The following is a 23,752-nucleotide window of genomic DNA, read 5'->3' as shown; positions in this document are numbered from 1 at the left end:
TTCCACTAATACTAACCCAATATTGAGGCATCCAGTCAGTTTGACCATATTACTCTTATGTACTGCAGGGATATTTACATGCATTGCAGCCTTAGGAGAGAATCTGGACACTGGAGAGATCAGTCTTTTGGTTCACCTGAGGACCACCTTCTTAATATTCAGGAGTTAGAAGAAGTGTCAAGGGAGACGGAAGTCTGATCCAGTTTGTATTTTAGATGCTAAAAAGCAGCACAAACAGATAAAGGAAGCTGGAAAAGCTGAAATTATGTGTAATATTGAAGATAGCTCCATGTAAATAGACAGGACGAAAATACTTTTGTCAATAAATATAATGACCTCTTCCCATAATTCATTGCTTGATTACAAATAATAAAACGTGAAGCAAAAAGAAAAAAGGCTGGAAAACAAGACGGCTCGGCTCTCTTCTGCCAAATGCCAGACACTCAGACAGGCAGGTCGACAGTTATGAAGACGGATGAATGATGTGACGCCTTCAGCACTGAGGGAAATGAGATCTGATGTTGACAGCTAGATGGACAGACTCCTGGTCTGGCATTCAGATGTTTTCATACATCTGCTCTGCATGATCGGTGCAGGTGCCCAAAAGTGGCCTTCCTTCCTCCGCTAATTCAGCCGCTCTCTGGGAACAAACCGAACAAGTTGCATGATGCTTACCCCCGTTTAGCATAATGTGTGCGGAGCAGCGGGCTGCCAAGATAAACGCTTCACAAGCAATAATCTTTCTAAAGACCTGAAGTCTCCAGTGTCAGCCGCCATGTTCAAAATCTGCAACGCGTCGGCCCTGCTTCATAATTCATGACATTCAGCCAGCATTTATCAAAAGAGTGCTAAAGTGCTAAGAGAGATTACAACACATATTAATCTGTTTTCTTGGCTGTCACACTCCTCTCCTTCCTTTCCCCTCCTGCACTTTTGCATTTCTTCCACTCCATGGCTGCATCCACACTCCTCGCCGTGAACGGGATGCAGGTTGGTGCCCTGCGGGGTTGAGAAATTACAAATAGATATACCCTTTATAAACAAAGCCCAGTCTGTCATGGGAGAGCAGTCCTGTGCAGCAATCAGCCTCAGGACGCCATGGCATTGTCTCACAGGGGGGGTGGGGGGCCAGTAGGTGGCAGTCGTGTCCCACTAGCGGGGTCCACATGGGAGAGAGCTTCTTCTACATCCTCATGCTGCTTTTCTCCCCCTGCTGTGGCTTTTAGTCCCACATAAATAGGATCTCCACATAAATAACAATAAGGGTTTGTTTTCTCTTATTGGAACTGACCAATGAAGGAATAAAAGGAGGGAAAGGGTTCATGTACCTGGGAGGATCAGGCTCCCCCCGCACAAGGAGCTGTGGAAGTTGACGTTTGTTAGAGGGAGACAATATTTCTTTGCTCACACTGTTGTCCTGACGGCATGTCTGACTGACAATCCACCACCAGCAGCAGCAGCAGTCACTGTCGGAATGGTCTCATTCTGAGAGCACAGCTTGTTAGTGGGAGGTACACGATTCCACCTCCCCGAACTTAATTCCATGTCTGCTCCTCTCCGCGCGTGGAGGTAAACACACAAAAAGACGCACGGTGGCCCTTCGGAGGCGCACAGGCGGCGCTAATTTGGAAAATCCTCCGCAGTCCAAAGAGGAGAGAAGGACTGAGGCGTTTGTGGAAAAAAGGAGCCGGAGGAGGAGGAGGATGAGGAGGGGGGGGATGTTTTAGCAGATCATGGCGCGCCAAGGAAAGGAACAGGTACACGGAGCGAAGGCGCACGAGTCATGAGCTCCAACTCAGGTTTGGTGCAGGGGATGTGTGTGCAGTGAGGGCTCCTTCACGTTGACAGGAGCCCCCCCAATGATTTGTGTGTATGTGGGGGGAAACCCATGGGATCCTGTCTTTCGTTTTTTGGGGATCCATCCCGCTTTTGACGCATTCTTGGATGTGGAGCGGCGCAACCTGAAGCGGGAGATCACGTTTGATCGCGCAAACTTTACCACATGTGCTTAGGCTTCAGCTGCTGCAGGACTGCTGTCATCCACGGGGGGAGAAGAAGTGAGCGCGTCTTGAAAATTGTGCAATGGATTGCGCCACGAGATTCAACCCGGCTGGATGACAAATACGGAGCCCGAATAAGGGGACTTGATGAAAACTTACACATAAAGACGTCGGCGAAGGGACGTTAAAGCAACCACACCTCTGCTGCTCAGCGTCTGGATGATAGTCTGCCGAACTGACGGGATCTAAGCCGACCTGGACACAGACCACAGGCGCGTCCGCCTGCATGCGCACACTTTCAACTTCTCGATTGTGGTCAAACGCGCGGAGGGAGCGCTGATTTCCAACGACCTGACTTAATCACCGGGAGAGAAGATGTGACCACAACGGGTATCGGCTTCAATCAGGAGATCAGTTTCAACAATGGCACTTGTGGGCACCTCCGCGTCCCAAAAGAGGTGGAAATGTCCTCTGCATTATGGGTTACCATCGCTGTGAGAGTTAAACGCACGCCATCCGGACTAATGTATGGATTATATCTCCTTTTGAAAGTGGGAACGCAGTGAGAAAGTCACACCACGGATTCTGTAAAAATCATCGAAAATTGGGAGATTTTTTTCCCCCTTTTTCGCTCCCAATGCATTTTTGTCCCTTCTTCATTTTGGGAGGGGGGAAGTGGAAGAGGGACAATCTAAAGCAGAGGTCCACCAGAGCTGGCGTCTAAATGAGTAAGTTCTTGTTTGTGGTTTACAGAAGTCGGTCCATAATCTCGCCTAACTACTGCATTCTCATCCTGTTTCATACTAGTTGGTATTTTTTTTTTCTTTCGTGACTGCAATAAAAGCAGCCCAGCATTCCCGCGTTTTTTTTTCTTCCCTCTCACTAATTCTGCAGCTCTGAATAAAAGCTGGTTAATCATACGATAAGATAGGGGATGTGTGCGCTCTTACGCGTCATTTTTGCGTTTTTACGCACGCTGGAGTTCAGAACATAGCTGTCATAGACAGAAAAAAACAATATTTTCTTTGAGGCAAAATAATGTTTAAAGGGTCTGGAAGTATAATAAGTGTGGATGCAGGAAAGACCTCCTGACACATCTTCTTTTGGAGGCATCAATCCATCTACCTGACTGCATCCAACCTACATTCAGTATCAGCAAAATCTGCCATATTTAGCACGCGTGTCTCTATGCTACAGTGCCCTTTGAGAAATGCGGCCTACTTGACGGTGTACATAAAATATTAAGCAGCAGAACTGGAAAGTCAAGCATTGCATCTTTGGGTTGGCATATGTGACCGCCAGATAGATGGCCAGACATTATTCCACCCCCTTATTACCCCCACCCCACATCTCTGCTTGACTTTACACAAAAGGCGCCTGTTCACTGTCTCTATGGTTGGCTGGGAGGGAGCTGTCCTTCCCCGTGGTGCTGAAATTAAAAAAAAAAAAAAATCTCCCTCAACCTCCCTTTAGAACTGACAGTCATGCGGTAGTTAGACATGAGTTTGCTTGGAAACATGATGAAAGCCGCCAAACTGCTTCATCTGAACCAGTCGGCCACAAAGCAACAGATGGGGGGCTTTTGGTGGGATGCTCCCTATAGGTTCGGTTTGAGTTAGTGATTCCTGTCAAATTGCACAACTTCTTTAAAAAAAAAGTAAAAAAAAAAAAGGAGAATATTATCCGTACTGCTTCATCCCAACTTTAAACCTGTATTTCTTTGATAGATTTGCATTGTCGGAGATCTAAATTGATGTTTACGTGACTCTTTAAACAGAGAAATTGCATTTCTCACCTGTAAAAGTGAGAAATATGGCGAACCGTATTCACCCACTGAAAGAAAAGACCTTCAGATTATGAAGTGACATCACCTTGAGGAGATAAATTAGACTGCTGATTTTATGCTTTTGCCCTGTCGGAGGCTTTAGCATGATAAATCCTCCCACCGTATTCCCAAGATTGCAGTTGTTTATTGGCAAGTGGCTCAGAGTGATCCCTGGCAATAAGCAGAGAGACTGTTCCCTCTCCCTATTTAACACTCCTCAAACCTTTTTTTTTACATCCCTGGGGACATTTTTGTGGAAATGGATGTGAGCAGTGGTTATAGGGTGTCACAGGCTAAAGAAAGACCAACGCAGCATAAACAGCAAATTACTTTGAAGAAGTGACTCATGTTTTGTCGAGTTTTAGTTCATTTGTAAAGTGACGTTTTTGCCGGTTTGTTCCTATAGTCCGATATATATAAAACAGTTGGAAATGGCCTTGCAGCAGGTGCAGCACAGAGACCAACTGGGACTTCCTGCTGCTCACACAAAGCCCGTCTTCCGCTGATAATGCTTTTACTATAGACACCGGCTTTATTTCCAATTTCTCTCGCTATTGTTGTTGGACTTATCTTTTGAAAATCATTCCGAGCAGCCATGTCAGAAAATTAATGAACTTGTCAGCTGGAAAAGGGCACCACTGCAATGAGGTGCCAGGGTCTTGCAAAGCGACAGGCTGTACACCCATGTTCACTTCCCACAATCTCTTTGTCATTATTCCCCTTCCCCAGCCTGTGATTCAGTTCATATCAAGGCCAGCACAGTGTGTCATATAATAAAATGTTCATTTCTTAAATCGGATTAATCTCTGTAAAGCCCGGCTTAGGACACCATTAGCATTCATTTCTTTCACTGCTGGGGACTTCTATCAATAATGGAGCAAGCTCTACATTTTTTTTTTTTCCATCTTTGGGTCTAAAATGTCTTGGGGAGTTTCATTGAAGAAAGGGGACAGTTACAGTGATCTTTAATCTGCTTGCTCTCCCTTTGTGATGGAGACTAGCAGCGTGACGCGGGGGGGTCTGGACTACTTGACCAGATAGGAGTTAAGAGTCCTGATGCTGAGAGTGACGTAAACTACAATAGAAAACAAACTATTTAGAATAAAGTGAAGGGAAAGTTTTCGTAAATAATCTCAGCACTTTTCATATTATCCTAAAAAAAGTATTTCAAACAGTTATCTGCTTCTAATGTATTAATATTCAGTTTCATGTCTTTTAAACTCTTAAATTTCTGTTTCATTTACAGTTTTTTGGCTTTTATTACTTTATTTATACTCGTTTCATATATATTATACAACTTATTCCCTGTTTTTTTAACCCTTTAACACCAGCGCTCCAGTGTTTAAAGGGACTATACCATGATTTTCTTAAGCCTTTCAGAGTAAACTATTTCCATATATATGATTATATATTACCGTGTAACACAAAAGAACAAATTATTGATAAAATATTAGTTATTTTTCATGAGTTTTTTCCTACCCGGAAGTAAAACGGCTCGATTCCTGAAGCTCCGCCTGCCGTTGCATCTATTTCATGATGTCATCCTAGAACAGGGGTGTCAAAATCCAAAACACACTTTAGTATGGGGGCCCAATGTGATAAAGATTCATTGAACACACTAAAAACAAAATTTTAAAACTTTAAAAACATATCTTTTTAACGCGGACCGAACTTTGGCCAGTACTAGTACCCTAACCTGGTACTCTAACCCTAGCCTGGTCTGCATCTAGTACCGACTGTCCAGTACCAGGTTACAGTTAGGTTAGGAGATCGGTGTGGTCTATGTCCCAGTACCAGGCCGGTACCGGTTTGCGGCCCAGAGGTTGGGGAGCCTTGATTTAATTGGAAGAGCCAGGACGTCCAAAATCGACGAGTTGGGGACACCCAAGGAATCAATTTTTGACGCGGCGGGTCCTTAACCATGCATCGAAATGTGACGACTTTGGAAAGAGACAGTATGTCACCAGGAGCCCCGAATCTAAAGTGACGAACATCAGTTTGAGCCGGAATTTATTGAAGACAGGACACAATTGGAAGATATGGTAACCTCTTGGCCAGATTCCCCTTAAAAAAGGAGATCTTGATCTCAGTGGGTCCAGTTCTGGTTATTAAAGATCAAAAAAAAAAAAAAAAATGAAGAAGAAAAGTTTCTTCAGTTGCTCAAAAAATATACAGCAATTGGGAAGAGATGTGAATAAATGTTTCTTTTTTTTTTGTCAGAATAAAAAATTCTTCAAAATAAGTAAAAGTCTGACTAGTGGGAATTGTAATATTTAAACATAGTAATTTATGTTTGGACATTATTAAATGACTGCTGACCTATAGAACTGCTAGATAAACTATTATATGTCCAAAGTTTACACTTAAACTGGACAAGTGGCCCTGTGACAGACTGGTGACCTGTTCAGGGTGTCCCCTACCTTTGCCCAGGAAAAGGCCCAGACAGCTCCAAAAGGAATGAAAACAGGTTTAGAAGATGAATGAATGAACTGAACAAGAGATTTAACTTAGAGTCTTTCTTAACTTTTGTAGTTCCTGTCAGTTATGATATGTTTCTCTAACAAACTATATTGTTTTGTTTTCTTGTTTGTTCAAAGTGGGGTCATGAAGTTGCAATTCTAGAAGCAGAGAAGTGTGTTTGGAAAAGTGTCAAGTATTGACAACATCTTTCAGTGTATCCTGTCTGTGGTTGCCACAGTGGAGTAGCTTTCACTGCTTCACATGGGTAGTTTGGCAGAAATTGTAACACTATTTTTTTCAGGCTGGGGGCCAGCACAGGGAGACTCGCACTTAGCCCCCCCTTGTGGCTACATGGTTAAGGCAGTAGGGTCAAAGGGTCTTCCTTAAAGGGTAGCTAAACCCTATATATCAACTTTTTTGGCTGTTGACCTCATAAATGGGGCTTTAAAAGTGCTGTCTGTTGGTCATTGCCAAATTTTTGACAAATTAAAGCAAACGTGTTCAATTCTTGAAAATAGCCAAAAACTGTCTGTGTGCTGCCCTCTACAGGTTGAAATTAGGTATTATAGCTGAATTTCATGATTGGTCAAACCATTTAAAGGAGCCACACCATGATTTCCTTAAGTCTTTCAGAGTAAACTATATCTATGTAAATGATCATATATTACCTTTGGAACACTGAAAAGTGAATTATTTAATACCAGTTACTATTTTTATACCCGGAAGTAAAACGACTCGATCTCTGAGGCTCCGCCTTTCACTCCGTGAGGGTTCAACCCACTTCATGACGTCATCCTAGAGCCGGCGTAAAAAAATTGGGGAAAATTTTTTATTCGAATTTTTTTAATATTGATTTAGCCCTACATAAGAAGTGCAACTTTTTCGCCCAGATTTGTGATGACTAATGGGTTCATTTTGTGGAGAAATTCGGTCATAAAATACAAACAATAACATCAGATGAACATTTTGGGATTTATAGAAATGATAACATATAATCTCCATATCAAAAATCCTCTTCACTTTCATGCGGATCCATTCACCTTCCTGCCGTTGCTCAATAATCCACATTTAAACCACTTCTCCCAATTTGTTGCTTGTTTTCCCACAAGGAAATAGTCTGCTCCCTTTGTCTTGCAGTCTTCCCAATATCCCCGTCTGCTTGTACCTTTCTCAGATATATTTAGGATCCATGTCACATTTCGTTTAGATTTCTCACCAGCCCATAGGTTCCAATGCCTAACTCACAACACAGACAGCCGTTGATCACCGCTATCTTGAGCTAGTAGCTTTGTTTGTGTTAGCCTGAGGGTGGAGCAGTCTCCTCCTGGAGGGGGCTGTCTCACGTTGTGATGTCAGATCGTGAGAACCCGCATGTTTTCCTGGGTATGGGAGGGGCTGCTGTTGAGAGTGCAGGTTTTAGAGGATTACTCAGAAATGCGTGAACGGATCAAAATACAACTTTGGGGTTATTTATTGTGAGGAATGAATAGTTTAATACACTTAAAAGCTTATAAAGTAGAATTTTCATGGTGAGGCTCCTTTAAGTCCTACGTTATTTCAGAAGTCTGTCTGACATCATGATCTGCAGCTCTAGTAATGATAACAGTCCTGTTCCCCAAATACAACTAAATTCTAAAAAAACAGACCAGTCTGGCAGAGAACCTGAAGAACAGCACACCGCACCCTGTATTTGCTGCAACAGGTCCAAAAAGATGAAGTCATGTGACGTGTAATCACATGACTGAGGAAGAGGCAGGCACAAAAGAAGTCTAGATCTAGAAATGGCTTCTTCAGGCAGCAGGGAATGACAAATATGAGCATAATAATACAAGTCTTTATCGTGCAGCATCAGAGAGAAAATAAAAATATATTTTTTGCTGCACCTTTTTTTCATTTATTTTAATAGAGCATCATAGTGAAAGTATGTCACTTTGTCCAGTTTTTATTTATTTATTTATTTTCAACTCTGTCCTTTTTGATTTACTTTGCTGCTCTGTGGAATGAAGCGAGCGCGCTGCTTTTAGATAATTTTATAATATGATCTCCTACAGCCGACATGCCTGATCGTCTGAGACATCATGAACACGCAGACCAGCATTTAAGGTATCTGCAGTCGCTCTACTCATTAGTCATCCTTTCCAACACGTCTGTCTGGATGTTCCATTCAAGAGGGGGGGACCAGCTGAGCAGGGGGACAGCCTCAGCACATTCCACTAGTCGATGGATTAATCAATTGGTGTTCCAGCTTAGCCCATCCATCTCTGGGAATAATCTGGAAGACATCATAAAACTGCCATTCTATCTTTCCAGAGGCCAGGGAGCATTGTTCCTGTTTTCTGCCTCTACTGCTCCTCTTATCGTGGGAACAGGGGTGGATTAAATGAAATATGGATAGGAGTGTTAGGTGTGACAACCCTGTGAGGCGTTTACTTGTGTTTTTGGGGGGTTTTCCAAACTGCACTGCTCTAAATATTTGACCCGAGTCCATCACAGTTTGCTGATATTCCCATTTTCTTCATAGGAATCATAGGAAGAGTGCTGACCTGAATTCAGAAATTATTGTAACCTAACGCTCATTTTAAATCCTCCTCTCTGTCTCGCCGATTAAGATATCTGATTGTACTTTCTCTCCTTTCTTTGACCTCCCTGGAATGTCACCAGCTCCCAAAATGAGAGTGACAGCCGCTGAGGTGGGACTGATGTAATGCCTCTGTTAACAGCAGCTTGCTTAGGTACAAGACAAGCACACATTCGTCCTCCAGCCCTCCCACTCGCATTAACAACGGCACATGAGCAGGAAGGATTCACTCTTTAAGGCTTTTGGGCAGCTGGGCACTGTCTGTCTGAAGTGATACTGGCCCCGGCCACCGCATTCATTCATGCTGTTAAATTAAAAGGTTAAATGAGGTGTGACAGGGTGGAGGGGGGAATCTTTCAATTCTTCATTTTAGTTTGCAAGTTGGGGCTTTATGGAAGTATGGATACAGACGTGCTCTTCAGAAAATAAAACTAAAGATGACAAAAAAAGAAAAGAAAATTGGAGGAGAAAGGGGGGAAAAAGGAGGCTTTCTTCTCAAGCGTCTTCACTTCTTCTCAGTCATATGATGTTGACAGAAAAAAATGTAAAGGGCTGTGCATGCTCAGTGCTCTGAGCTCCAAACACTCAAAGTAAAAGAAAGGAAGGGAAAAAAATATATATTTATGCCCTTCAAACAGGTTTTTAGTGGTCGCATAGCAACAGAGCCATCACCAGCTCATCCCAAGGCATCTTAGGAGCTGTTAGCCAATGCAGAACTTTGTCCATGGACACAAGCCACCAACACATTTTAAAAACTATGCAAACACTTCTTTTATTGTTTGCACCCTAATAGAAGCTGGATCAAAGTGCTCAAATCATTTAATAATCTAAAGTTTGTATTTTTCTTGTATTTGAAAAACATTTGCTGAGAGGAAAGTGGGATCCTCCTCCCTGTGAAGAAAATGCATCTCCTTTCTTATTCATCATATGCTTAGTTGCAGAGATAATGTGGTTTTCCAAGAAAAAAAACACTTAAATTACTTAAAGCTGTTTCAGACTTGTATTTTAGAATCCAAAATATTCAGAAACCTATTACAATCATATATTATATCAAACATATGATCAGCTTTATGCTTCAATTACCACGATTAGTGTTTTCTGTTAAAAGAAAATCATAGAAAAGCATAAAGTTATTGTTTTAAAGTCAAGCACTCACAATATATATATATGTTAACACGCCTTTGCAGCATGCATAATGCAGTAATGGCAGGTTTGGTCTGTGCTGTTTAAGTGAGTCAATTTTGACTTTTAAAATGAGCTGTTGAATGGCATACCTGAATGCAGTATTACCGGATGCATGGAGAGTTAGACGCATAAGCATATAATTTTCAAAAACAAAGTCCTACAGTGAAGTGCATGCACGAGTGTTAAATTACACGTGTGTGCGTTCCTAAACTGCTGCCTTTGTGTCAATCCCAGGGTGCAGAATGAACACCTGAAACCTGGACATCTGGGTTGTTTTTTTTTTTTTGCATTTGTTTCTCTGATTGTTTTTTTTATCAATTGTGAGTCCACAAGCACTGGGAATGAGTATGTACATTGGAAAAAGTGGTTGCCTGGCGCGGTTGCCAGGGTGCAGATAATAACACCAGTCCAACCTCAAACTCTGGTGACAATTAATGTTATGAACATTATTCAAACTGGCTTGTTGTGTTGGAATCACCTTTTGTAATAAATCCATATTTTAAGTAGGACTCCTGATAGCCTTCTGTTTTTTTTGTTTGTTTTTTTGTTTGTTTTGTCTTAGTTGTAGCCTGTTCTTCCATCTTTCCTCCTGCTCCTGCACTTATTTGCAAAGTAACGTTCGCCATACATTCTCGTGTTCCACGCACCGGACTACTTTTAGTGCTCAAATGACCGAAATGTAACAGAGAGAATTCTGTCGTCTTCAGAACCAAAAGATTTTTCAAAACAAAAGATCATTCCAAATGTAGTCATTTTGCTCCCCTGACCAAACTACAGCTCAAGCGATCGAATGTGGAGCTGAGAGAATCCGGTTTATTTTTCAAAATAAAAATTTGTTGAGACTCAAAAACAAAAAGAGCGGTATAGTAAATTAATTTTTCCAAAGCACAGTAGTTGGGGACCACGGGCCTTAAAGTGGAAAACTAATCTTAAGAAGAAAATCATCACAAAGTAGTGAAATTATCTGTCTTTGCTGCAAGTAATTTTCACTTAGCAAGAAATCTCACAATAAGATATCAAATCTAGAAAGAAAAGGATTCAAAAAGGGAAAAAAACAAGCTAAAAAAAAAACTAACTTGGATAGAATTACCTAAAATGTGTAATTATACAGCCCAATACTAAGTGTTTTTTGCCATTTCTAAGCAAATTGTTTTTGGTTAATGCTTTTATGTACTTAACTGCAGTTCATTCTGATTACAGTGACCAAAAAAAAACTAGTAAGTGGAAATGACCAATTTTGGAATGAAATGTAAACAAAGTGAAAATCCTCATCAAAAACAGCATTTTAAAACATAAACCGCAATTTTTGCCTCTAAAACAATGAATGTCTAATATTTATTGAACTTAAAAAAAAAAAAACATCCTTAAAATTGAACTAAAAATTAAAGTGGAATTTTTTGAGTCCAAAATCATAATTTTCCATTGTTACGAGTATGGAACGGGGGGGATTTTGGCTCATATGAATAATAATTTCCTTAATTCTAGCTTTTAAACCAGGGGTCCGCAACCTGCGGCTCTTATACCCCCTTCATGGTGGCTCTGGGGTGAAAACAAATAAAAAGGGGGTTTAATTTTAAAAAGTACCTAAGTTATAAAATTAAAAAAATAAAGTAAACTAATTCAAATTGTATTCAACACATCTACAAACAGTTAAAGGACATTACATATCATGTCTAACAAACATTTTGACTGATATCTGACTGGTACCACAAACAAATCAGTTTGAGGTCAGTAAATACAATCAGACTAAAGGCAGATTTTCTATTTTTGAACTATTCAAAACATTTTAAATGTGCCTTATGGTTCAAAATATACAACAATGGTCACTTAAATATCTCTGATTTTATTTTGGTTTGTTAGATTTAAAAATATGTGAAACCACAATCAGTAAAATAATGTAGTGTAAATAAAATCAGTGTTTTTTTTTTTTAACACTGTTAAAATACACAACCTGCTACTACATTTGCTGCATTGAGATGATCCTATATGGCACTGGGTGTCTTATTTTGAAAGGAGGTCATGTGAACTTTTGCCAAAATTTATAAACTATTCCATATAATAAAAAGGCTATTTTCTCTCAATGTTTATGCTAAAGAAATTACAGAAGTTTATGTATATTTATTATGACACTAACAATGACTTAGATACAAATACGTCTAATTTTTCTAAAGGGTGAAGTGAGAATTTGTGATTCTGTTGGGTCGTAGACGTTAAGAAATAAACCAGAATGGATCTTTAAGTGTTGAAGGTTGCAGATCCATGTCTCTGACAAAAATACTCATTTTGAGAAAAGTTTGGAAAGGTGTAGAGCAAAGATAAAAACTAAGTGAAATATCTTGAATATATTTTGTAGTATCAAGTATACTGTATATGTAAACTATAGTTTTCATTAGTCGTGTTTCCATTAACTCTGAAATTTCGAAAAACGGAATTTCGATATTAAATTCTCCTAATGGAAACACCACAATTTCGAAAAAACTCGCCTTTTTCGAAATAAAGTTTTTGCGCTTAGAGGAGGTGGTATTTGGGCCGTATCGAAACAGTAGTTTTTCGAAAAACTGTAATGGAAACACTTTTTTCGAAACAAACGAGTCACGTGACCATTAACCGGATATGGCGTTTCGGACAGGAAGCAGGAAAAGCTGGTCAAATGCGCTTTTTCACAGCAACTGGCTGCCTTGGGCACCGCACAGCTCATCAAAAGTTGAGCGTGTCATGCAAAAATGCTGAATCCACAGCTCTTCGGTGAATTCTTCAACCACGATTTAACAAAACTGTTTGACTCTACGTCGCTCCCGCGTTTAAGGAGCCTGCCGCTCCAAGGCTCGGATCAGACGTAGACGTCTTCTCTGAATGGGAAGGCTGAGAGCTAGCTCCGTGGCAGATATGTGAATGAATCTACTGCACATGAAAATAGTGTTTAAATCCGTCGTCATGTTTTTTTAACGACTTATCGCGGGAATTACTTCGAGTTTTTCGCATAATCATGGTTTAATGGAAACGCTGTTTTTTCGAAACAGTGTTTTATCGAAATTCTAGAAATTTCGAAAAAGTTTTGCGCAAAAGTGTAATGGAAACGCAGCTACTGTAGTACTCCATATTGCAACATTGCATGGTCGCATAACATGTTTTCTATATAAAACATGGAGTTTTTATCTGTTTCTCAAGCCACTTACTCCCCGCGACCTTAATGTGTCATTCATCCGGGTGTCCGCTTGAACACAAGCAGCCCTTCTATGATCGTCTGATCTGACAGCTATTGACTTACACTGGGTTTAATTCAGCGTGTCTCTCTATAGTCGGCACATGTATCAGTCTGTTTCGGCGCTCAGGTCAGAGCACTATGACGGGGGCTGTCAGTCTGCTCCTGCACGACATGCGGGAGAGGAAGCACGGCGCAGAAAACACTGGATGATTCAAGAGAGCTCACACGTATCTGGTTATTGGCTAATCTCCCACACAGACAACAGTAATTAGTCCTGAACAGATGCCACCTCTTCAGATGAAACCCTTTCCAAACAGCCGTGTTATTCTTGATGAATATTGAAAGAAAGGGTTTGGGGTTTTTGTGCTTTAGGAGACTCATTTGAAAATCAATCCTTTCAAATCAAATGAAACCTTATAGCTCTACATCGTACCTTGTGAGAGTACGGTACATACAACTGTCTGCATGTTGCACATTTTATTCATGAGTGAAAGCAAAACTTTATAAATGAACACATAAAAGAGCTTTTGGATGAATAAGGAGCTTTGATGTGTCTGTCAGAGTTTAATATTCCTAATCAGTGACAACACTAAATTGAATTGATGAATTTAAAGTAGTAAAGAAGAGCTTCAGAGAGGTAGCTAATCATGCTTGATGGAGAGTGTGTGTGTGCGTTTGTGAGTTTAGCTCAGTGTGTTGCCTCCTGCAGCCGGTGCCAGACTCCTCAGCATTTGGCTGCAGTCCGTCTGTCACCAAGGGGAAAAAAAGGCAAAACATTCAAGGCCTTGTCATATTTCATTTCACTTTAGCGAGTAATCTAACATAATTCGGACCGATGGTCGCTACTTTTTGCTGGAAACTGCAGGTATGTGATACTAGATCCTGACTGAAGATAACTTATAGAGTTCGGATTTCATGTCAATGTTTCTAGATAAAAAACACATTTTTATATGATCCCCGATACTAGGTTGCTTGCAAAAAAGGGCTTGTTTGCAGACTATTCAAAAGCAACACATTTGAGTTAATATTGTTTTATGCTCCTTCGCAAATGTGAGAAGACAAAATGAAATCTACATTAATTTGTGACTCCTCGATGAGTGTAACTACACATCGTATGTTCACACTTCCTGGAGAAATTCATTATTCGACTTTTTTTTTTTTTTCATTTTGCAATTTCCTTCACCATTTGTGTGTCTATAATGGAATATTTAATACAATATTAAATTTGGATATATTCCTCTTAGTTTTAAAATCCCACTCCGATCATTTTTTGAATTTATTAAATGGATTTTATAAATTCACCTTTGAGTTGTAAACTGGACAGATGGGACAAATTTGAATCCTTCAAATTTGAATTCTCCCTTAAATTTAACCCTCGAAACTGAGAGTTATGGTAAAATTGTGTCTTCAAATTAGGAGGTCACTTCCACTCGATGATGTCATCAATAGCTATGTTAGCACGGAGCTAACAGCACTCTGTAATACATAACATCGATTTTATACCTTTAAAAAAGGTCATATTAAAAAAAAAAATACTTAAATTTAAATATGAACCTCCGTTCTTCACGTAAAGAAAAGCACCTCTCCTCCATGGCGAAACTACCTCTCGGGGGAGGGCTCTTCACCCCTCTACCAGGGGAGGGGTAGTCCTTAAAAAACTATTTCAGACACCTCTATCCCTTGAAGTTCCCCTACAAATGGAGGGGTAGAGAGAAGGGAAGAATTCGGATTCGGCCTTGATATGTTGTAAGCCTGGCCGCACTCCCCTTCATCCATCCACTTACACTCTTTCCTGCTACCTTAGGCTACGGTCATGAATACAATTGCCAATAGGGAGGCATCAGCTGAATCCTTAATTTTAAAACAGTTAGTCAGCAGCTTGAAATATTGTTTGCGTGGTCATGAATGTATATGGTGGCCGTCAGGCGTACAGACTGGCCTGCAGACTACCAGGCGGCTGACGGTCGGTGGCACTTGATATCCAGAGACGTTTACACATTGTCCAATCTGCCCAGGTGACCACTGACCGATGTCAACTTTTAGAGAAAAATTGCCCAATCTCCATAAAATTTTAGCGCTTTCTTATAACATGTATGGCAACTGCGCTGAGTCCTGCCGAATTTGCTGAAAATGTGCATTTAGGTCAAAGTGCAGTGGCATTTTAGGACATATGACCATAGTCTTACCCTCAACACATCACCAGTGCAAGGAAAATGGTGAGCAATATTGGAGCCATCTGTACAGTTTTGAGCCGGATGCCAGCTCACGAGAAAAAACAAAGATAAAAAGATCTACAAGTGCCGATTGTAGCGCCCAAATCACCACCTTTATCTGCTCCTGATTCATAACGATTTGAAAAGATCATTAATTATCAGAAAAATGCTACAAGAACATAAAAAAACACCAATAACAGGATTTTCCCTTCATTGACGTCATCAAACAGCTGTGACCTTGTGGTCTATGCTGCCCTTGATGTTCCTTCCATACGTCTGTTGGGTTTGATCCCCTTCCTGCATCGGAATCTGTCCCGGTGATATAGTGATTATGTATAGTAACAGGGGAACATTCTGTGCTTTATGTTGACTGCTAATTGGACTCAAGTGTAACAACTGTGTCATATTAATGACCCAGATCCACCTCATTGTAATATTCATGAGATATGAGGATTGCTTGGTCTCTCTGAGGCTCGACGGAGCAGCGCTTTATGAGGATGTATGTGAACAACAGATTTGGTTTGTTGCTGTGGATGCAAAGGAAGAGATGTGAAGAACAGAGGCTGATTGCTGTGTCTCTATTCCTGAAAAGCAGACTCTGCACTGGTTGTTAAAAAGAAAAAAAAAAAGATTTTTTACATTAGTTATGTTTTAGGTTATTTAAATACATTGATGCTGTACCATATGGAGGTAGAAAACAATAAAAAAAAAACATGATTTTAGGTGTTATACTGTATGATAAATCATCTATTGAATATGAATGAACCCCTCTGGGAGCTGCTTTTGGTTTTTAGGGCAGTATGGAGAGGTTAAAAGGTTCCAATGTGCTCGATGAAACAGGTGCAACTCCTACGCTCACTGGCATACAGTGCTTCCTCTCCCCTTGTAACAGCGCCTGTCTGAATTTGCATAACACTAATCAGAGCTTTAAAAAAAGACTCGGGTTCTCTCCGTTTTCATTAACTTGGTATCCGAGTCGGATTGTATTCTGTAAAAGCTCTAGCGTGTCCTAGCCACTTCCTCTCTGCTGGAAGACACAATTACTTCTCGCACGACCAGAATAGACCGTGTTGTTCTGTTGGAAGAAAAAGACAGACAATCGGAAGGTGTTCCTCACGTCAAAAATGGTTCAATCCACCTCCACATGTGAGCAGAACTGAGCCAAACTCTAATCAAACGGCATGCTGACCGCTGGACTGATTGGAAATAGTGAGATCTTTTTAGAGGGATGAAAGAAAAAGTATGAAATCCTGATTGCAGGAAGCAGAATAGAAAGCGCTGCTGTGAGCTGCTGCCTTTACCTCCTTGCTATGCGTGCACATTCTGAAGACATTTCGCCACAAACTTCACAGAGCACTGCCCTTTCTGTGCGACATTTAATTGGAATACTTGTAGCAGTTTCATGTTAGTGTTTACTTTTGAATGATGGACCATGATGGCAGACTGGTTTTCTCTGTTCAGCCTGAAATGATGCATAAAACAGGGGCTTGCTTCTGTCTTCCAAGGAAAAATTAGATTTTAATTAAGAATGAAAGCGGCTTTTTGAAGTCGCCGGCATTCGATCCAGCAGAGCAGTTTTTATGCAGCGATTGAGACGTTCATTATAGCCAGTTAAGAATGGCAGATATCAATCTGAGTTGTATACTTTGTATAAATCACAGCACACATGCAAAAAGCAATAAACGCCAGAAATGCAAATAGCTGCAGAGGCTACTTTGATAAAGGAACGGATGTGACTTGGAGTCTATTTTAGCCCTTCAAAAACCTGGATCCACTCTGAACTAATTTAACATGACAATGCCTGATTTTGTAATTGTTAGAGAAACGAGATTTGCTGACAAAGGGGAGATGTAGCTTTCGCAGTGGTGAAATAGGAGAACAAATTGCCATAAGAGTGCTCACTCATTTGTTCCAACATCAAAGGATAGAGTGCATTGTGATTACAGCCCCTGTGAAGTGGACCTTAATCCAAATTAATTGATAGAGCAATGCAGGAGCACGAGGACAAGAACGGTATTGTTTTGCATGCTACAATGAGAAGGTTCTGTGCGATTTCTTTGAAGTGAAATGAACATTTCCATGCAAAGCTTTTAACTAGCTTTTTATCTGTCTGTCAGGAGAGTTGATTTTATTATTTTATTTTTTGAAATATTCAAAAGGGTAATGAAAGCATGCAAAGATTTACTGAAGCAAAAAATGAGCATGTGTATTTTAAACAGCTCTTTTGTTAAACTTCCACAGCTAAATAACGTATAGAAGACCCAAGTATGGGAAGACAAAAAAAAAAAAAAAAAAATTTACTCATTACTGAGGCATCTACATCATAAACTGTGATCGTATTTTTACTCAAATTTCCGACGGATTTAACCTGATTTAATAAACGAGAAAGATTGCATGTTTGATCATGTATTTGAGGGAAATGATGCAATATTAGTTATCTATGTCACACTCTATGATCTGGAGTTAATTTGAAGGTAAAATTAGAGTCAGATGTTCTCAGTTAATGAGATTACAAGCAGGTGCAAATGTGTGCCAGATTTTATTTCAAGACCAGGAATCTATCAAGTCTAATCTTTCCTACACATTTTTGTGAAAGTGTATTCATCGCTCAAGGAGATGGGGAGTGAATATGTTTCTGTGAGCGTTTCAGAAGAGCTCTTTAAACTCCTTAGGCTTAACAAAGACTACAAAGACACGTTCTCTGGACCTGTTTAACCTGCAGTAAGGTAGATTATGCACAAAAGTAAGTAGTTAAGAGCACCAAAAATTGAATAGGAGGTAACAAAACTGACGTGACATGGCACTTTGCAATTTTATTGCTGGATGAGAATTTTTTTTTCTGCTTTTATTTTGAAACAATTCGATTTTTAAAATTTGACATAATAGTGCAAATTACATTTGTTTTAAGACAATTTAGTTCAAAATTGCTTTTTTGGGTATTTCTTTCTTCAAATCATTGTGAATTAGGAGCAGACACGAAATGCAGATGGAAAAAGAGCTTATCTGTGACCTGGAATATAACCTTAGTGGGTCACAAGATCCCGCCCTCAGCAATAAGGAGGGGAAGAGGGGCGGGGTTGCACCACATGAGTGGCCCCGCCCACAACTTTGAGGCAAATTTCTATTGAATAACAAGTTTTTTTATCCTTTTGGGCAAAAAAAAAATGGTATAACCATTATTGAAAGGTCACAGGAAACACTTTTATAATAGATGAAACGGTGATCGGAGTGGGACTTTTCATATGAAAGTAATAAGAGAAATGTTTGGGATTGCTGTTATGGATACCTGTATAAAATAGCAAAAAGCATTTTGTAAACTTGAAGGATCACCATCAAGTTTTGCCAATGAACTTGTACAAATCTTTGAGAATTTGTAAAATGTTAAAAAAGCTTTGTCATTTGTCTTTTAGCTTTTACTGTTGTAGTTTTTTTTTAAGTTATTATCCCATTAAAGAAGATTTGTCTCTCTTTAGGGTTCCTTAACAGGGTTTGATATTTGCCAGTATGGGATTTATAATACAATTTGTACTAAAGCTATCAACATTAGATAAATTGTATTTAAGTGTTCTTTTTTTATTCTCATTTTACTACATTTTTGGGCTGGGTAGTGGTTCGTGTCACTACTTGTAAGCCATAGTTTGGGACCTTTATGTGTGGATTTTCCATGTTCTCTCTGGGTTTTCCTCATGGAACTCCAGCTTCCACTAAAAGTCCAAAAACATGCTTCATGGTTCAATTGGTATCTCTAAATTGTCCTAAGTGTGTATGTGAGTGGATGGCCCTGTGACAGACTGGCAACCTGTTCAGGGTGTACTCCGCCTTTGCCCAACACTAGCTGGGTTGGCTCCTATGACCCCATGACCCCAACAGGGATTCAGTAGGTTCTCAAGGAGGATGAATGTATTTTATCATTTTGTTATAGTTGGATTTTTATAAAGCTTTAGAGAAGTCATGAGTTTTATAGTAATCAATCTTAAGCGGAATTCCTCACATCCAAATCAAACAATTTGATAATTTTGGTTTGTAATTTTTTTCTTCTTCAAGCCAAAGCAAAACATTTTATTGGCTGTTGCGTATTAAACAATCCAACCAATATTTACTATTATTAAAATCAAATAAGAAATAAACTCCAAGCATGTTCTTCATCACACTTTAACCTGCTGTGTGTGTATATTGAAGACCACAATTTTAAGTCTGAGTAACTCTTCTGAGCTGCGCGAAATTAAATAAGTAGAACTAGATTAATGTCAACAGAAGCCACAATGAACAAAGATAAAGAAAGACTCCACACATCTCAGTTCACCTTTGTGGAAACAGGTCAGAGTAATGTACTTTACCATTGAACAGATGCATAGATTCTGCAGATAAAGCATTATTAGATTCATTTGATTACAAAATGTATCAGCCGCTTAGAGTTTAAAGTCTCCGTCACCTTGAAAACTGGTAAGAGGCCAAGAAGGGCTTGTTCTCTCCACATGTCTTGTGTTCTCAGAGTGCCCGCTGTTGCTTTTTGTGTCTCGAAAGGAAAGATAAATTCACTCACCAGCTGGCAACTAAACTAGTGAAAAGAGAACGTAAATCATAGTTTTTACATTTCAAGATGTGTTAGTTTGTCTCTTTTTGAAAAACAGTCATGTGGGTGAATGAGAATTTTACTTTCCAGCTGATAGACATGAACCTATTACAACTAAATCAGATATGATTAAGTATTTTTTTAATATCGTTATTGATGTTTTTCATTTTGTAAGGTGTCTTAAAATGTTATCGTTGCTTTTAAAAGTGGCTTGTAAAAAGAGTAAAAACAGCCTGCAGCCTATGTGCATGCATGGGTTAATGATTCTGTGACTATAAAGCACTTTGGGACATAACTCTTTAACACTGAAGATGTCGCCAACAATGCCTAAATAATACAGAACATACCATAACTCTGATCGTTTGCACCAGGGGTGTCCAAATCCAGGCCTCGAGGGCCGGACTCCTGCTGCCTCCTGCTGGTTTTCCAGAAATCCTGCCTTATCTACTGCTGATTAACTGGATCAGGTGTGTTTTGCCAAGTCAAGGCCTCAACCGGCCCTCCAGATCATTTTTTGTTATTATTAATGGTCTGATGTTATCTTGTGCTCATTTCTAACTTGTATAATTTTGACAAAATATATTTTGTTATTTAAGGTTTAAGTTTATTTTTTTTCTGGAATAATATCCCTGCCTGTTTTTATTCATAGCTATGTTAATAAGTTAAATTTTTAAGGTTTTAAAAATTTCGTTTTAGTGTGTTCAATAAATGTTTATCCTGTTCGGTGTGTTTTGGATTTTAGCTCCCTGTGCGATTGAGTTTGACACCTGGTTTAGACAATAAGTAGTTTCAATGACAGGTTGGTTGGTAAAACATGTAAGGCAGCGGCCCTCGAGGCCTGGATTTGGATGCCCCTGGTTTATACAATGAATGTCAATCGGCTGATTTAGAGGCAGAGAAAAGCCACTTTTCACTGATATTCGGCACCTTAACAACAGAAATTGTTGCAAAATGGTGGAAAGCTGCTTTTCCCCTCTTTAGAATCCTCATGAATTGCCTTAACAGCAGTGTTGGGACTAACGCCGTTTAAGTATAACGGCGTTACTAACGGCGTTATAAATCAAGTAATTTAGTAATCTAACTAATTACTTTCATCCTCGCTGTAACGCCGTTATAGTTACTTCGTGTAAATCGCGGCGCGTTACTTCAAAGTTTGATGATCTTGCTGGAGCTGGGCGCTTCGCACCCGAGCGTTCCGCGTCAATTCTGGCCGGAAGTTGCATCAAGATACATGAAAATCCGGTTTCTTTTCAAAATATAACCAGTTTTCCACAATAAAATGCCGCGATTGACAAATGTGATCATGTTTTTGTATCTAAACAGGCGGTAGACACGGATATAAACATTACAATCACAACACAAACGTGCAAACGAGTTACTTTGCCAAGTAACTAATTACTTTGAAGATGCAGTAATTGAGTTACTAACTCAATTAGTTTTTGGGAGAAGTAACTAGTAACTATAACTAATTACTTTTTTGAAGTGAGATGCCCAACACTGGTTAACAGTTACATAGTTAAAATAACGTCAATACTAGAGTTGTATTAGAGTTAAAGTAGAACTGTTCACAAACAACTTACCATATGTCATATGTCTGCTGGTCTCTCTTGGTCACTGTCCTAAATCTTTCCTTTTTATAGGGTCAAATAAAAAAAACATTCTGGTTTATAGTCATTTTAAACACACAGAGCGCCCTCACTCAAAAGTTAAATCTTTATAACTGTTTCAAATATTGTTTATTGCCATCTATTCTCAACTATTTTTGTGTAGTAGCTGAATTGATGGCTTTAACTCTTCCAAACTCCCTTATCTCTACCCTACTCCACTCATCACCATTATCCCGCTTAGCATTTTCTATTCAACTCATTTCAGCGTGGTTTATGCAAAGTAATTGATTCAGAGGACTGTTTATCCTGATCCTCCATATTTCTCAGCCCCTCTGATTTAGGAGCCAGTAACCCATATGCCTTCAATCACACAGCTATTCGAGCAAGGCAACAATACCCGGGCTGATTTGGGATCAACTCTTCCCCTGCTAATGGGGAAGCTAAAGGCAGTATGCTGCTGGGGCCCGCGCTGAACATGGCAGGCTTGGGGCGAGCAAAGCTCCTCCAGAAAGCAGGCGCATCAGCGCCATTGTTAGCACATAGCAAGAGATTAGCTCTGATGGCTGTATGTGAGCTAGCAGACTTGGCTGGTGTTCTGTATGATGCTAACCAGCCCACCCCTGCTGCTACTACAAAAATTGCTCAGAAACGCCAATGACAAGACTTGTTGCAATCGTAGTTGTGGAATCGGTCCATTTAAAACCCCTTTTCCATCGCCACTCTGGAAATCATTATCAGCTAACAAATACTCGACTCGTTTCAACTCTGCTTTTTACTAGAATCCGGTGATTCACCATCCATTGTTTCCCCCTTCGATTTCTGAAGGCGACAAGCTCATGGTAGTTATAGTAATCCAGGAATGAGTCATAGTCTGAAAAATATGCTCAAATATGCAGCAGCGTCACACAGAACACAGCAAAACTGGCACTATATCGCCCCATAAGCACCGAAAAGCAACTATATCTGCAGCCAGCTTAAACCTTAAGAGGTTGTATAAAAATTGCAGCCACAGACAAGATCACTGAGCCCGTAAATTACAGGCTGTCCGTTTCATTCATTCTCAGCATGCTAGTATTTCCAAACCACACACAAGGTATCCACATCACCACAAACACAGTTTACCAGTACCGCTAAATGATTATAGTACATGATTAATTAGCGGACAGATTGCTAAACGGTGGCGAACATGGTTTGATGTGCAGAGCAAAAGATTAGACCCTCCATGGAATTCAATAATGTCCTCCAATGCCCTGTTCCTTCTCTCACTCTTTCCCTCTCTTCCTCTTCCCCCATCCATTTCTTCCTTTCTTTCTATATTAAGCTCTTTTGGGTTAATCATTCCTAGAGGACGACAGCACCGCTTGCTGAGAAAAAGTGACACTCGGCAACACGGAGGTGGGTTCTTGTGCAGCACTTCCTGTGATTACAGACGCTTTTTTGTCTTGCACCTATACCGTTTCCAGCGTAGTAGAGGTAGCACAATTTAATGCCCCGTTTCACTCCCGTAGATCTAATTCGCTTGACCTCATTCCTCATTTTCCTTATATTTACTTGTCCTTTCACTCAGGCACCACGAGGGAGTTTTCCAGTATTGATGGTAATTCATTAGATCCCTTCACCTTTCTTATCACAGTGGGACTTTTTTTTATTTTAACTCACAGATCCAGTGGGAGGCAAATGTTCTAAATGATTTGTTTGCATAAGGGGGGATACGTCCAACTCTTATAGATGGCTTTGGCTCACACAGTTCCTGTTTTCCATAGAATGTGCTTTGAGTGTCTCATAGGACTGTACCTTTAAATAGAAAGATATACAACACTCGCACACATCCTGTACACTTAAGGGCAAAATATTCATGTAGGATTTTCTGACTTCGAATAAAAGAGTACCGGCGTACACACACACTTGAATTCAAAGTCATCCGTAATCACAGAAACCATGAACTGATTGCATTAAAATGTAAAAATAAAATAAACATTAAGGTTGTTCCTGCTTGAAATCAGAGGGAGATAGTGGTCGTTTAGTCTGCCCAATGTGCACGTTAGTCTGCATGGGGCTCTCTTAATCAATGTGGTTGCAAACTGTGATGTGATGTGACTGCTAACA

The 23,752-nt window shown here is 39.9% G+C and overlaps 1 protein-coding gene across 2 annotated transcripts in view; it reads left to right on the top strand.

Annotated features, from left to right (window-relative positions):
* The first annotated feature begins 963 nt into the window (after window positions 1-963).
* The window catches only part of lrrc4ca (leucine rich repeat containing 4C, genome duplicate a), a 66,508-nt gene continuing 43,719 nt past the window's right edge, over window positions 964-23,752 (top strand). The window contains exon 1 of one of the 2 annotated variants that reach the window (XM_024282279.2): window positions 964-2,728. The gene's annotated coding sequence lies outside the window, so the exon portion shown is untranslated. Of the gene's footprint in view, window positions 2,729-22,986; window positions 23,042-23,752 lie in introns of those variants that run through there. The other variant, XM_024282280.2, reaches the window with a different exon arrangement.

The sequence above is a fragment of the Oryzias melastigma genome, linkage group LG6 (genome assembly GCF_002922805.2).
Source record: "Oryzias melastigma strain HK-1 linkage group LG6, ASM292280v2, whole genome shotgun sequence".
In the NCBI taxonomy this organism is placed as follows: domain Eukaryota; kingdom Metazoa; phylum Chordata; class Actinopteri; order Beloniformes; family Adrianichthyidae; genus Oryzias; species Oryzias melastigma.
Note: the sequence above shows the minus strand (reverse complement) of the source record. Positions and strands in the feature narration are given on the sequence as shown.